The sequence below is a fragment of the Chinchilla lanigera genome, unplaced genomic scaffold (assembly GCF_000276665.1).
Source record: "Chinchilla lanigera isolate Chin_1 unplaced genomic scaffold, ChiLan1.0 scaffold00015, whole genome shotgun sequence".
Taxonomy (NCBI): Eukaryota; Metazoa; Chordata; class Mammalia; order Rodentia; family Chinchillidae; genus Chinchilla; species Chinchilla lanigera.
The window spans coordinates 23,645,577-23,660,250 of record NW_004955416.1 but is presented as its reverse complement, the minus strand read 5'-3'; the positions used below and the strand labels follow the sequence as shown (position 1 = coordinate 23,660,250).

The window sequence follows — 14,674 nt, the reverse complement described above, 5'->3', positions numbered from 1 at the left end:
ATGGAGGATTCCTGGTAATATTTCATTCCTTGATAAGATTATAGAATTGAAACTTGCATGTTGGCTGGCATTGTTTCACAGCTGCTTGCTAAGCAAAGCTTTTCCAGGGGTTGTATCATAATAAACATGTGCACATGGGCAAGATGTATACTGTTGACTTTCTCCAAGCATAAAAACTCATTGAGCACCAGAAATCAGGGAAATGCTAATCTATTTGAATGGAATATAAACTATGCCTGGGTTCACCATTGGAATTCTGTCTCCATTAGTTCTAAAGTCTACATGGTCCCTTAATTTGATCTGTCAGTACCATAACGTAGCACCTTAGTTTCCACAGAGGCACGGGTGCTGTCACATAGTGACATCTATTGCTGGCTAAAGCAATGTTTGGACATCTGGGAATATACCTCTACCCAGATGGTGGTTTAGGAAGAAGGAAAGAAGGAGAGCAAGCAGAAGGGATTGCAGTGCTGGGCAAATGTTTCATCTGAAATTCTGCGAGCTGCTGAAGGTCTTCACAAAATACAACCACTCTCTAATGATAAGTCTAATTATGGAGGTATTGACAATGGTAAATACAACTGTCCAGAATTTTCTTTAAGCTGCTAGGGAGACGTGTAAGGCATTTGGCTATTATTTAGTACATAAATGAAACAGACAAAAGCCAGCTCTATAAAATATTTAAACACAGAAATGGACACATCTGTCTAATTTTTAATATTTTGGTGTTAGGGTCTTCCTTCTCATAGGTTAATGGGTGATATAATCTTCATAAAAATTTGGAGAAATTTTTCTCTTTGTAATACTGGGGATTGAACCTAGGGCCTTAACACTGGACTACATCCATAGCCAATTTTATTTTTTGAGATAAACTATTGCTAAACTGCCCCACGCTGTACTCAAATTTGAGATCTTCCTACCTCAGCATCCCAGAGTGCTAGGATTATAGGCATGTGCCAACATGGCCAGCATTAAATTGGGTTTTTTATTTAGTGAGTTGTTGAGTGATGGACATAAAACTAGTTAGTTGCAATGCCAGGTACTGTCCAGGTACAATACTAAAATATGCAAGATTAATCACTTTACTCAAGAAGAACAAAATCAAATTTTTGAATTGGCATTTGTTAGCCTGTCATACTATTACTTTGAAAATAAAAGGAACAGGTTTTCTTTACCGTCCCTTGGGAATGCATCATTGCCTGTAGAGGGGAAATCATCAAGAAGATTTATACTAAGTAAGAATCATAAAATATAAAAAATAAAATAAACTGTACTAGAGATTATTTTTATTTCAAACCAGAAGAAAATAACTTGCGCTCATTTAAGCAAAAAAGGCTATTCATTGGAAGGGTACTGAACCTCAGGGATGGCCTGAGTTGAGAGGCCACAGGAGTGTGGGAACATGTCAGCTCTGAGATCTCAAAGAAGACTTGATTCTAGATCTTCCCGCTAGTGACACACCATAGTTGATATAGCGCCCAGAATTTCTCTGGTTAAGTGCAGAAGTTCATATATATAAGAGAGTCTGACTGGCCCAACTCGGGTAAGGACTCTAATAATGTTCCACTGTGGCCAGGGGAGCAGACTATCAAATTTACAAGTGGACACTGAACTGTTTTCTCTGCGGAGGGAGAAAGTTTGCAAGCCAGTAATAGTGTGAGTTGCATAGACACCCTAAAATGTGTCGGTTACACTGTGGGAATAAGCAAAGCTTTGTATGTTATGCAAATGCCGATCTCATTGAAGAGAAGCAACTGCTGGCAGAATGTAAATTTCAGAATGCTATCATATGACATTAATAAAAATTAAGGACTTGGAGCAATGGGGAGGAGTTTGAACCATGAGGGTTTAATATGTTTTTCTCCCCTCACTTTGTGGTTTGGGTTCCTGATGACTCTATATGTGACACCAATGAGTGATTGAGAGTCTCGAACCTAGTGATACCATAGGTTGAGAAGAGGGTGCAATCTTGACTCTCACATCAACCCCAAATACCCTAGAATGGCACATTAGGCCATTCAAAGTCTGGGTTTCTTCCTTTTGCAGCTGGGCTATCTTCATATTGTCCCATTATCTGAACACGTAGCATAGACACATGTCCAATCGTAGAGAGATCTTCTTGTAGTTCCATAAACATGGGGGACATTTTTACTCTGCTTCCTCTTTGCTGATGTCATTTTCCTTAACCAAGAATGCAATTATTTCCTTCTACCTGAAGAACTCTTACTGACTCTTTAGAGGACTTAACAATATTCAAATATCACTTCCTCCAGGTAGGTCTCTCTGTCCTGAGCATCTACCAAGTGCTTATGCTTCAGGGGCTTTCTACTCCTCAGAATATTTGCTCCACAAAAGTGAGAAAACGTTTCTTCTTCACCTTTGCATCCTCTCCAATATCTTGCCTGGCCCTGTCACAAGAAACACTTTGTGAAAGAGCGAATGAAGGAGTGTGAAGATAAATATGAGTCTGAGACCTGCACAACACCCTTCCTGCCATTTCCTGGAGCCTTGCGGCTGCCATCTAAGATCTTCCTCCTCCAGCCCATAGGTGGCAATGAGAAGTCTCTCTCCAATGCTTTTCTTTCCTTCAGGCCCAATTGTAATGACAGATAATTCAGAAGCATGCTGTGCTTGAAACGAAACCAACAGCGCAACAGTGCTATGTACACTTCAGTCCCTATCAGTCTTGACAGGATTTTTATATGGGGATTTTATGAAGGAGAGCTTATCCCCTCACACCTTCCCTGGATCGTCTATTCCCCGGGGGAGGGAGATGTTTGTTTACAATTGCAAAGACAAGGAAAAAAAAAAGAAAGATAAGGAAAACTTCAGCATGATGTTGTTCTTCAATACAGGCAGCCTCTAGTTGTTCCCGAGACTGCCTACACTAACCCACATGCAATTTGAATCTATGATGCCTATACAGTTTATATATCGTATACATTTACAGACTGTCCAGCAGAAATTATACCAGTATATACACGCATCCAGAAAGCTTTTCTGGACCTAAAGTGATATGTCACATATATACCATAAGAAAGAAAGAAAAAGAAAAGAAAGGTGATCATTGTTGTGGCCACTTTATAGATAGTACTCATTTATATATCTAAAGGACACAGAATGTCAATGTCCTGTGGTACAGGTCTTTCTAAGCTTTTTCCTCCTTTCACCTCTTGCACTGTGTCCATCCTATAAAATCTGGTTATCAAAATCAAGGCCAGTGTGTTCATGCGCCTGTTTGGGATTGGAGAGAAATGTGCATGGATTCTGAACTTCTTACAGAATACAGGAGGAAGGGCCATCTGTTAAAATTAACTGGATATGTAAATCCCTTTTGACTCATCTTCTCTGACAACAGGGAGGAAGAGTAACTGGTCGACCACAGCGTTCTTACTATTCACGGTAAGAAATATACTTTCTCTCAGAGAAATCCATCAGCTGATGTTAACAAGGAGAAAGAGAAGGAATAGCTTGGCAGGAAGTTCTGACTCTCACCCTAACTCAATTCAAGAGCTCATCAAGGAAGGAGTTTGACTGTAACTTATACCTTTCTTCCTCTGATGAGAGTGACAACCAGGGTGACTGGAATCAGAGGGCAGCCTGTTCTCCTTTGGCAAACAAACACCCACTCTGGTAAGTGCCTTTAAATGTGCATCGAGTCTTTGTCTGGGAAAAGGACGCACAGTTGGCAAGTACAGAGCTGTAAGGGGATAGCTTTGACATGCTGATAAAGCTTCTCAGTTTACTTTGGACTTGACTTTATCATTTACTGAAGGATATTATTAGTGTGGAGATGATAGCCATTCTCTGACTTCTCAAACGAAAGCCAGGGAAATGTATATGAACAAAAGGTCTGTGATGGAGAATCCTACCCTGTTTGTTCAGTGACTTTGGGATCTTAATCATACAACTTAACAGAGATAAGGCCTGGAGGAGAAGAAAGGAGGCCACCCAGTTCGGGAGGCCCCCAGGAAGACCAGTGAAAGTCAATCGTGTTAAAAATGGACGTTTCTCCAATACTGAGCATGTGTGTACTTTTGCCTTATTGCAAATTTGATATTATAAAAATAGACTTGCTCTTTGTAGGCAGATGGCAGGCAGCACTTCTGAGGTTAAATCTAGCCTTATGACAATGGCTATCGATACCCAGGAACCACTTGGACTGGGTGCCAGATACTCAGCTCTTGGTGAATCTTTTTCATCAGGAGAGAGCCTGTGCATCCTCTGCAGTGTACACACACACACATTCCTCAGCAGCAACATTGCTCTAGCTGCTTACATTTCCTTGACTAAGTGTTTTTGGTAGAATCTCTTTTTAGGTGTGTTTCTGCATTTATTATTCATCTGCCTGACTCTTGTCTGGAAAAAAATAAACAACAGTAATTAAGAACATATAAATAAAAACCCAGGCACCAATCATGAATTATCTGGTTGCTTTGCAGCATGATTTTATTACTCATTTTATGATAGTTTCATTGATCAACTGATTGATTGATTCATTGATGTCTCTATTCATTCAACAAAGCCCAGAATGATAGATTGGAGATACTAGGATCTGGACTATAAAGATGCTTTTTGGACTTGTCTAAACATTACTTTTTAAAGACAGGGCATCTTGACAAACCCATTTCTGTGTTCTTAGCTGTAGATTCAATAACTTAGATAGAAGATAATAACAGTAAGTGTACTTAAAATTTCATATGTAAATTGTAGAACAGCAGGAAATATATTTTTAATTTTCAGTAGCTGGAACTACAAGTGAAATATTATATAATTTAAGTGAATGAGCATACTTTAATACCATGCCATGTTCAGAACTGTGTGCATTTTGTAGATAAAAAAGGCTAATCTTAAAGAGATTCTGTACTTGAGAAGGTTAAAGTCTAGGAGAGGAAAATAATTTGGTCTTAGAGAAGATAAAAATTTAGTCATAGAGTTTTCCTAAAATTTTCTGTGTTACCTGCCAGATAAGTCCATATAGTGCTTCTCCAAGATCCTCAGCCTTGATGCTACAAGAAATTGTGACTGAAAAATCCTGGGTAATTGAAGATATAGCATGCAGCCCCTCTGAACATAATATTTTAAAAAATTTAACAAAAAATAGTATTATGCTTGCTAAATGGTTTCCTAATTTTATGGCAGTTAAGAAATTCCATGCCCACTAACTCCAAGCTCCTCTTCACTGTATTTTTCATGAAATAAAATGGAATAATAATTGGAAAATAATTATTTCATTAGGTGAAAATACTCCATTTTTAAGCAAAATATCCAAATATAGCTTTGCCCCCCAAATTTAAGTCTTAGCTATTGTACAGTTGTTATGTGATTTAAAAAAGTAATTTAACCTTTTGCATTATAGCTTCTTTATGTGAGGGATGGATTAATAGTGAGTCATTATAACGATGAAACATAAAAGTTGAACAACACTTTTGATTGGATAAAGACTGGGGCTTCTGTGACAAAGACCTTCAAATACAAAGGCTTGAAATACAAGTTTCTTTCTCCTTCATGTGCCCTGGTAGTGGCTCATGGCTACTCATCAGGGAGGACTCCGCAAAGCTTCACCTTAGCTTACGATGTGCGCTTCCACTATGTATACTATGAACACAGATAGCAGACACCAATTAGGGAATATTACTTGGTGTCCAGGAGAGCTTGTCAAGAATATGAGGGACCTCTCTTTGCCCTGCGGCCGCACGGACCCTTGAGGAGCAGTCACCTGCAGTCTTGGAACAGCATTCCATGGCCTTACATGACTCCCAGGCCCACCTCCCATCTCATCCACCCTCAGAGCAACACCTGCAGCCTCCTCGTGGTAGCAATCACAATTTGAAGCATTTTACGTTCCTGTCTTTTTTTTCTGCTAGTATGTACGCTATGCAAAATGGAGAGGAGGCGATCACAGTACTTTGAAATTCAGGCTCAAAGTCGTCAGAACATTAGGCTGTGTGTGTTGTTCCTGCTCGTGCAGGCAAGTGTTGTTGTGGTGGGGTGTGTGTGTGTGTGTGTCTGTGTGTGTGTGTGTGTGTGCGTGTGTGAGAGAGAGAGAGAGAGAGAGAGAGAGAGAGAGAGAGAGAGAGAGAGAGAGAGAGAGAGGGAGAGAAACAGTCATACAAGCAGGCAGAAAAAAAGCAGCTATATAGAACCCCATTAGTCAGGCCTCAGGGCTCAGAGCCTGCTGGGGGATTCTCAAAGGCTGTCTTTAGCCGGATGGGGTTTTCTGAACCAGGATCGCTGCTGATCTCCGAAAGCAGCCATCCATCAGCTCAGGGCCTTGTGGGTGGCGGTAGTAGGTTCCCGTTTCTCCCAGACCCGTGGGACTTCCCTGATCCGAGGAGGTGTTACAGATGGTCCTGCAGCTAAGTGTCAGATGGAGGACCAGCATGTGTGCTTGTCACCTCCCCTCCTCCAGAAGCCACTTCCCTGAGTCCCTCCATGCTGCCAGCAGAGGCTCAGGTGCCTGGCTCTTCGCCTGCTCCTGGAGTTCTCTTTGACGTTGTCGTGTGTGCACCCTGCCCTATGCAGGACGAGAAATCACAGGCACCAGAGGCCCACAGAGGAGCCGCCGAATAGGAATCCCAGCCCAGACTCTCATGTACATTTCCGCTCTCCTATTCTGCCTTTGCAGCTGGGAGAATGTCAAATGTCTGTCTGTTATTCCCGAGGTGAATGTTGGACCCAAAGGCAGTACAACACTAGGAGTCACTGGCGTCCCCAGCACAATGAAGAAAGATGAACGGGTCTCAGAGAATGTGGCTTTACTGACCCCAAAGAGAGGATGTTCAGGTAAACTACAATAATAGAACCGGGGACAAGGACATGTCTAAATTCTGGACCATTTCTAACTTTTAAAGGGATTGCCACTTTAAGAAAAAGAATTGCAGAACAAATTTAAATACTTTGTGTGGCATATTTAACATTTTTACACTTAACACACTCTTTTAGTATACACCAGTGATGGCTAACCTTTTACAGACCAGGGCCAAAACTGTAACCACACGCCCACTTCTGTATCAGAAAGTTCCGATGCTGCAAGTAACACTGAACACTGAGGGTTTAGTTTAGGAAAACCAACCCATACATTAATATCTCTTGTCTTTTGAGAAAAACAACTGTGTCATAGATTCGCCACCATTGCTATACACAAACTCACTTGTGCTTCATGAAAGTTATTATAGAGCTCTTAAGGTATATTTATGCATAGAGAATTAAGTTATATGATTCTACAAAAGAGTATGTATAAGTTGATCATTTGTATATAGGGGTAGCCCTGGATTACACCTATGTCCCAATATGATTATCGATAGCATTCAAAACATGTCCCAGTTTAGAAGATACATTGGTTGGCCAAAATAAGAGTCCGACACATTTAAACCTGCATGCTGAATACCTCATTTGTGTACCCTCCAAGTGGCTCTGTGACAATATATAAAATGTATTTAGCGAAACATCAGAAGTCTTCAATGGCAGTACGATGGGAAGGAGTTTGAGGAATGAGTATGGGTTCGTCTGCACAAAGGTCACATCAGGATTTGAGGTGGCAAATGGGTGAGAGGTGCTGCTCAATTTATTTTCAGGGATGCTTGACGGGACCCTCCTAACTCTTAAATTTGCTTTGGGACACTAGTCTGAGGGAGGCAATCTCTATAATGTTCTCCCTGCCTTACCTTTGATGAAAAATTATCTGAGAGATGCCAGATTTCTAAGCTCAACACAACAGTCAGAGGCAGAGCAGGATCCAAGCAAAGATCGATTACATTTGAATTCAGACCATTTCCCCTCCTGTAGTGTAAGAAGGTGTAGCTACTGCTCCATTGTTCAATTTATTAATGCTTTGAAAATACTGCGATCTACAGTGCCCTGTGTGACAACTGACATTACCAGTGACAGACTCAAATTGTTGGTCCCCATTGACTCAGGTTTCTACCCAGTGTCTACCATATCTTTGGATCTCTAGTTTCTTGAATCTTTCTTGTAATACTATATTCACAAGCGGGATAATAATTCCTGCTTTGGAGGTCTAGTTGTATTAAATGAGATCTATGTAATGTACCTCAGGTATATTATTCACAAGGCACCTAACAGCCTTTTTTTTTTCTTTAAAATATGTGTAAAATACTTATGTTTTTAGCACATCTTTAAGTTCTAGTTGGAATTTGTAGGACAGAAAGGAACACGAGGCTATTCCCCATTTTTGTGAGCGACATTCCCTCTAACATTAGAGTGTTCACCTAGAAACTGAATTTCCCAGCACATAATAATGTATGGGTCCTATCTCCACTCCCTGCAAACACTGGGGAACATATCTGAAATTCTCCACTACTGGAAAGAAATTTAATATTTAAAGGTAATTTGACCTGTACATGTGTGTATCATGAATATTTGATGAAATCTATAGCAAATGTATTTATATAGCATTAATCTAAGGATATTTATTCTGTATTCATTTTCTAGGATATTATTTCTTCAGCAAGTGTGGAGTTGCCCTCTGTAAAAATGCTCAACTCTAAAGCAGCACTTGGAAATAAGCGAGAGGAGAGATTTTTTTTCCTGCTACAACTGTCAACATTGTGTTAGCCCTGTAAAAAGAAGAAATAATCCTAAAAGGATAAGAATTCCCTAAATTAATATCTCATTTTATTGTCTTGGATGTAGAACATGACATTTTCAAGGGGATTGCCCTTTGATTCTTAGTTCTGTGGTATTGCATAGACGTTAAAAAGTATAGACACCAGGATCTACATCATTTTCCTCTGATTTCACTAACTTCACTCCTTTGTGGTATTTCTGTTTGTTAGTACTTTAAATTAAAAGGCATACATGATTCAGTGCAGTCATTTGTATAATGTGCAATTCAAAGGTTTTTTTAACTTAGCTATTTAATAGTTGCTGTACACACCTAGAAATTAGGTCTCTTTCTTTGATTTAACCTCAATGCTGAGATAAAAAAATAAAAAATAAAAGTAAACAAAAAGGATACTATGCTTAGATGCATTTATTATTATTTTATGCTCTCACCTGATCAGATGTTGTAGAATTTGAGAGCAAGAAAATAAGATTTTCTAATTCTTTTTGTAAGGACAGCAAAAAAATTCCAACATTGTTAAGAGGGAAAAAATACAAAAAAAAAAAAAAATCCCACAGACCAATTCTTTTCTTCGCCTGGTCAGCAGTGGTGTGAGCTGGAAAGAGTTGCCCATTCCTTTAATCAAGGGTCCTAGGAAGAGTTCACTTCTGAGCAAGGTCGCCTGGCTACCAGAAACAGTCCCACATTTTGAATTGTTCCTATTTTATAAAAAATTCTACTCTTTTAAAACATTACTTCAATAAGGTAAACAAGCCCAATATTTATAATCACTCTGTTACAATATCAGTAGCAAGATACCGTGCTTTGCTATTTAATAGAAGAAATATAAAATCTACGATGAAACTTAAACTGCTGAACTGTTCAAAATCACAGAGTTCCAAAAGAAATATTCTGAAGTTGAGAAGTCTGAGAAATGTGCTTATCCCCTGGAAGAATTGCTTATCTCCTCTTCTCTACTTGGAATTAGACCCAGGGCCTTTGCACTCCTTCCCATTTTTTTTTTTTTAAATTTTGAGGCAAGGTCTTGTTAAGTTGTCAAAGTTGGACTCCAATTTGTGAACCTCCTGCCTCAACTTCCAAGAGTGGTGGGATTACAGGAGTCCACCACCATGCCCTGCTTGCTCTGATGTTTTTCATATCTTTATTGTACAACAAAATTTAGCTTCCCAGCCTGGAAGGTGTTGTCTGCTGTTTAGGGTTATTTTGTCACATTATATTGAAACCTACTTATAAACCTGTTGCCTTTAAAAAATGCAGCTCATTTTTCTTCTGCACTGGAGACGAGTAGTGTGTTATGTGTTGCTGGTTTCTCTATCAGTCACTTTGACCCTGGCCTTTGAGATTCTATGGAGAATGGGAATTTTGAATGGAAGGACAAACTTCATTCCTTGTGTATAATTTCAGATTAATTTTCTGTTGCCAGAAATCGATCTGGCAGAGTAGTGATCCAGTGATCCAGTGCATACCACCTCACATGCCCTCAACCTGCTCTGCAAATCTCTAATGAAAAAAAATTTATGAAATATTAATCCTGTCTACATGTGATTCCATGATGATATTTTCTTTTTCAGGCTATTTCATTTCATTTCCACTACAACCCACTGTAGGAGATGCACAGATCTAACGTGTAGCAAGGTGCATTGCATGAAGTATTTGATCAACAAGTGCATTTTGGACAACACAGCTTTATAATTTAGTTTTATTTTTTCCAAAGGCCATGGGTGCTTTGTCTCTATTGTCTCTCTTTAGTGGTCTGTATAGATCAACCCAAAGTTATCTAGATTTAGCATGTAACAGAGACTTGCAGAACAGAGAATTTTGGTGTAAAGTTGTCAGTGGTGAGGGGAAATACGGATTTTGAAACATAGATAACGTTGTCAGAGAACATGTAGGACATCCAGTTAGGTTTAAATTTCAGATGGAAAGTGAATAGATTCTTATTATGAGGTGTTTCCAAATATTGCATGGATAGACTAAAACAGAGATCGTGTTTTTGCTTATCTGGAATTAAAGTTTAACTGGATATCCTGTATTTTTATTTGCTAGCTCTAGCAACTTTAAATCTAAAAAGGAAATATATCTTTTCCACTTATTTGATGATTTAGCCAAATCTCTCTTTTTAATATATAAATATGAGAATTTACTGGACAAACTTTAGGATTCCATATGGGTGTAATGATTTAAGATACAGATGTTTAGAATATACAGTACTAATGAACACTAGATGGTTAACAAATAATACTAATGAAGTAATTTTAGTTTTTACATTTATTCTGCAATGAAATCATGCAAGCAAATATTTAACTCATGAAAATTAAAGGATATATTCCTTAGAGATATTAATGTGTTGGGCTATTTTGTTCACTGTTTTGTCTAATGTGTACAATATTGAAATGTGGGGAAATGTTAGACTCCATCTACAAGCGTGATAGATCTCCCGTAAGACATAATTCCTATTAACTTCTCACTGTGGTGGAATCTGTAGCAGCAATGGACTGAGCCGCTGAGATCTCCTTTCATAAAAGAAGTGCAGTCAGCCAACAGCCTGCAGGTAGAGCACCTTCAACATCCACTGATGCTTTTGAGCTGAGGCCAGTCCTGCCTAATGCTTGAGCATAGCAGGATAACAAGGTGTTATAGTTTGTGTCTAGATGTCCCTCCAAAGCCTCATACAGTCACTGAGTGGGCTTCTAGAATTTTTGATTGATTCATGGTCCAATGCTGGAGCTATGGGTGTGAGTACACACCCACCCTAGGCGGGTAGCCTGCATGCAATCTAAGGGACAGAAAGAGGCTTGCTCACTCGCTCCTCCCTTTTTGCTCTTGCTGTTTTTGCTGTCTTCACCACCTTAAACGGTTACTCTCTGCCATGTGCCACTCTGCCTTGGAGCCAGCTGAGTAGGGACTGACACCTCCACAAACTGTAAACTAAATAAACCTTTCCTTCCTTAATTTTGGGCATCAGGTATATTGTTTCAGCAATGAGAGAAATGTAAGCAACACATAGGGCATTGTGTTTTCTGATCAATGCTGGATCCTTCTAAATGGCAGGCTTCATGCCTCAACTTCCTGTGGGCTTTGTTACATTTTGTCAGATCTGCCCTGCAGCAGGAGGCTCTATCAAATTGTGCCTTTTTCTTATGTATTCATTTACAAACATTAGCTCCCAATAAACCACATGCACCCTGAAAGTTTTGGTTCCTGCCAGGTCCTCGGAGACTTAAGATGTGACTTGCTGCTTGCCAGTATGTTCCGCAATGTCCCTGCTGCATGGAACATTCCACAGAGTTCTCCTTTCAGCAATGCAGAGACCCCTCTGACACTGGGAAAATAGTTTTCACATTTAAAAGTTCAAGTGTTCAGAACAAAGGTATTGAAAGACATCATGTTAGATTTCTGTCACTGTCACAAATCTTGTTTTGAAATTCTGCATCATTTTGATGTTTTTGTGTTGATTTGTTTTTGTCTTTGTTCTTACTTTGCTATACTTTTTCTGTTTAAAGTAAAAAAATGTCTAAGATATCAACTTGATTTTTTTTTTTTTTTTCCAGTACCGGGAATCAAACTCACGACCTCACACTTGCCAGGCAGGTGCTGTGCCACTGAGCTAAATCCCCAGCCCCTAAGATATCAACTTGAAAGAAGGAAAGATCTATTATTTTGGCTCACTGTTTCCAAGATTTCAATCTATTGGCAGTTGGTCCCCTTGCTTTGGAGCTGTGGCAGCACAGTATATCACAGTGGGAACATGTGCCCAAAGAGATCAGTTTATCTCCGGACAGCCAGGAAGCAAAGAATGGCACTGCAAAAGGCCAGGTTCCAAAAATCTCTTCAAGACCACACCCAGGGGCACTAACTTCTATTAGGTCCCATCTACTAAGGGTTTCACCACCTGTCCATAGTCCAGAAGGCTGAGGGCCAAGCCTTCGATACATGAGGCTTTGGGCAACATTCAAGATCCAAACTGCATTAGAAAGAGAATGATTTTTAACTTTAATAAGAATTTAGCATTTGAAGAAAGAATAAAAATGTAACTGATATATTCTATTAGCACACAGAGAAACAAAGCTATCTTTAGAGAAAAGAGAAAGAAGTAAATTTGGTGTCAACTTCTCCTCACAGACCCATCACAATAAAAGAACCATGTCCATGTATACTCTGAAGGTATAGATATGTGATGTGAGCTTGCTAAAGGAGAAGCTACCACTCATTCAAAGGGGAGTTATGAAAGGTGTTCTCATACCCACTGTTGGTTCAGGATGTGTGTCTGAAATTTTTATTAGAAAAATTCCATAAGGGGATTTTCCAAACAATGAGAAATGAATCAAAATAATGAACTACTGAAAGAATATTACATAAACCAAAGAGTAGAAAGAAATGAAACTTTGGAATTTTTATTGTGAGTATGCATTACCAAATATAGTAAAGGAATATTATGAATATAGTAAAATAATTTTTGGAAGGAGAAAGTAATAAAGTAAAAGTAAGTTATCAATGGTGATGTAGATTTCAAACATGAGATTATTGAAAACTTCAAAGGAGAGAGGAAGACAAAAATGATAGAGCTAATTCAATGTACTTTGAGGCATAAATATAGTTTCGTGATTGAGAAATGAATCAAAATAATGAACTACTGAAAGAATATTACATAAACCAAAGAGTAGAAAGAAATGAAACTTTGGAATTTCTAAAAAAAAGGGGAGTATGTGGGACTTACAACTTCCTACTGAGCACAGGAAGCATCCAATATATAACGCATTAATTTTTTAAATTCTTTTTTTACTAATAATTTTCACTGTTTTCCTCTACATGCACATATTGATTTTGACAGTATCATGACACATTCTATTGAAAAGACTACTCCACAATTTTTAACAAATACCCTATGTTTAACGTATTGGATATGCTGCTAAATTGTTTTCCAGATAGTTTGTATTATTGTATAGCACCATCAGCAATGAATGACAGTGACTGTCACCTCACATTCTAGCCAACATGCTGTTAAAATAAAAATATATCAGTATTGTCTCATTTTAGCTCAGATTATAAATATTTCACTGATATTGGAGATTTTTTCTGTTCTGAAATAAAATGGGTAATTTTACTTAAAATTGAGTTAGTGATATATTTATATGCCTTGTGTATTTTTCTCCACAAAATAACTTAAAATCTGTCTTTGATAATAAGACCAACTGCTAAATGCTTTATGGCTTTAGCAAATGTTTCATATTGGGCCAAAAAATATAGTCAAATACCTTCAAATTATTTGGTAATAATTACCATCGTTCTATTTGCTAAGAAAGAGTCCTTTGGTAAATACACAAAATTTCATTGTATGATTAGGTCTGGATAATTATTTTGCAAGTGATTTGTGTGATTTTAATATATAGCATTCAGAGGTTCATTTTTAACACCACATAAGCAGGGACATAATTATGGATTGCTATATGTTAAAGTTTTTGAAGTAATATAACATTCCTGCTACTAATCCATCATCATCTTCCATCTTGAAAAAAGTAAAAAAAAATCCTGTAAAACACAGTGTGACACAATATTTGCTCAATATAAAGAAAAGTTAAAGATGTTCAGTAAAACAGAATTTAACCATTATCATGAGTGAGGGAAAAATACATTATGATTAAAGAATTTTAATACCAGAACACAATGTCAAATTGTGTGCATTCTCTGATTTTATAAGAAATTACATTGATGAAGAATAAAATATGCTTTTATAAATAATGTAAACATCCTATGTGGAATTGTACTTTAGTGGGTAACTTGGAAATACCAACTGAAGCAAAACAGTGATAAAATCTTTGATCTAGCCATAGTTGTAAGATAGTTGTAAACTCTTATTTGCAACTTTAAGTGTATAAGGTTTAAAAGATCATGTGCCATATCATGAATTGGACCTTGGTTCAATAAGCTGAAATGTTTTTATGTCATGAGATGTTTGTGTAGCCACAAAGAAGAATAAGGGACAAAAAACTAGAAAATATTACACTTTTATAACACACAGACTCCGCATAGATCAATGGTATACACACAAAAAGTAAAATTACAATTAAAAAAATTCATAAGTGAAAA

At 38.0% G+C, this 14,674-nt stretch overlaps 1 long non-coding RNA gene across 1 annotated transcript; it reads left to right on the top strand.

Moving 5' to 3' along the window:
• Positions 1-3,572: 3,572 nt before the first annotated feature.
• On the top strand, positions 3,573-8,752 carry LOC106148137. Its single transcript, XR_001233305.1, has 3 exons — positions 3,573-3,633; positions 6,666-6,786; positions 8,455-8,752. It is a non-coding gene; the product is annotated as an uncharacterized LOC106148137 (long non-coding RNA).
• Positions 8,753-14,674: the final 5,922 nt, after the last annotated feature.